The following is a 2,244-nucleotide window of genomic DNA, read 5'->3' on the forward strand; positions in this document are numbered from 1 at the left end:
TATAGATTTGTTACCAATTTTCACGTTGCTACAACAAGAAAAATTATCCAATCTTGTTTTACCCATAACTTCTTCATTTTAAATCCATTTTGAGTGAATCAAATTGCTATGGTTTCATATTGAACTCTTTTTTATGAATCTAAACAGAAAAATTATAGGTTTATAGTCGGAAATATAAGTTACAAGTCATTTTTGTAAAGGTAGTCATTTCAGTCGAAAGAACGACGTCTAGATGACCATTTTAGAAAACATACTTCCACTTTGAGTTTAACCATGATTTTTGGATATAGTTTCATATTCATAAGAAAAATCATTTTCCCAGAAGAACAACTTTTAAATCAAAGTTTATCATAGTTTTTAATTAACTAACCCAAAACAGCCCGAGGTGTTACTACGACGGCGTATGTCCGGTTTTACAGTGTTCTTAGTGTTTCCAGGTTTTAAATCATTAAGTTTGCATATCATATAGATATAGAACATGTGTTTAGTTGATTTTAAAAGTCAAGTTAGAAGGATTAACTTTTGTTTGCGAACAAGTTTAGAATTAACTAAACTATGTTCTAGTGATTACAAGTTTAAACCTTCGAATAAGATAGCTTTATATGTATGAATAGAATGATGTTATGAACATCATTAGTATCTCAAGTTTTTTGGATAAAGCTACTGGAAATGAGAAAAATGGATCTAGCTTCAAAGGATCCTTGGATGGCTTGAAAGTTCTTGAAGCAGAATCATGACACGAAAACAAGTTCAAGTAAGATTTCCACTCGAAATAAGATTGTTATAGTTATAGAAATTGAATCAAAGTTTGAATACGAGTATTACCTTGTATTAGAAAGATATCTTACTATAAATAAGAAAGATTTCTTGAGGTTGAATGATCACTCTACAAGATTGGAAGTAAGCTAGCAAACTTGGAAGTATTCTTGATTTTATGAAACTAGAACTTGTAGAATTTATGAAGAACACTTAGAACTTGAAGATAGAACTTGAGAGAGATTAATTAGATGAAGAAAATTGAAGAATGAAAGTGTTTGTAGGTGTTTTTGGTCGTTGGTGTATGGATTAGATATAAAGGATATGTAATTTTGTTTTCATGTAAATAAGTCATGAATGATTACTCATATTTTTATAATTTTATGAGATATTTCATGCTAGTTGCCAAATGATGGTTCCCACATGTGTTAGGTGACTCACATGGGCTGCTAAGAGCTGATCATTGGAGTGTATATACCAATAGTACATACATATAAAAGCTGTGTATTGTACGAGTACGAATACGGGTGCATACGAGTAGAATTGTTGATGAAACTGAACGAGGATGTAATTGTAAGCATTTTTGTTAAGTAGAAGTATTTTGATAAGTGTCTTGAAGTCTTTAAAGAGTGTATGAATACATATTAAAACACTACATGTATATACATTTTAACTGAGTCGTTAAGTCATCGTTAGTCGTTACATGTAAGTGTTGTTTTGAAACCTTTAGGTTAACGATCTTGTTAAATATTGTTAACCCATTGTTTATTAAATCAAATGAGATGTTAAATTATTACATTATCATGATATTATGATGTATGAATATCTCTTAATATGATATATATACATTAAATGTCGTTACAACGATAATTGTTACATATATGTCTCGTTTCAAAATCATTAAGTTAGTAGTATTGTTTTTACATATGTAGTTCATTATTAATATATTTAATGATATGTTTACTTATCATAATATCATGTTAACTATATATATATATATATCCATATATATATATGTAATCATATAGTTTTTACAAGTTTTAACGTTCGTGAATCACAGGTCAACTTGGGTGGTCAATTGTCTATATGAAACCTATTTCAATTAATCAAGTTTTAACAAGTTTGATTGCTTAACATGTTGGAAACACTTAATCATGTAAATAACAATTTCATTTAATATATATAAAACATGGAAAAGTTCGGGTCACTACATCTTCTTCCGGTTCCTCCTCTTCCAGTTCCTCCTCTTCCGGTTCCTCTTCGGGAATTTGTGAATCTTCCCAAAATATATTCGACTCTTCGTTATTATTAGGTGAATCAATGGGATTTGTACTAGATGTAGACATCTATCACATAATATTTACATGTTAATAATATATAGTTTCCAACAAAAAATGTTAAGCAATCGTTTTTGAAGAAAAACACGTTTGAAGTTCAGACTCACTAATGCATCCTAAAAAACTCGGTAAGACACACTAATGCAATTTT

Source organism: Rutidosis leptorrhynchoides, chromosome 7 (assembly GCF_046630445.1).
Source record: "Rutidosis leptorrhynchoides isolate AG116_Rl617_1_P2 chromosome 7, CSIRO_AGI_Rlap_v1, whole genome shotgun sequence".
Classification (NCBI taxonomy): Eukaryota; Viridiplantae; Streptophyta; class Magnoliopsida; order Asterales; family Asteraceae; genus Rutidosis; species Rutidosis leptorrhynchoides.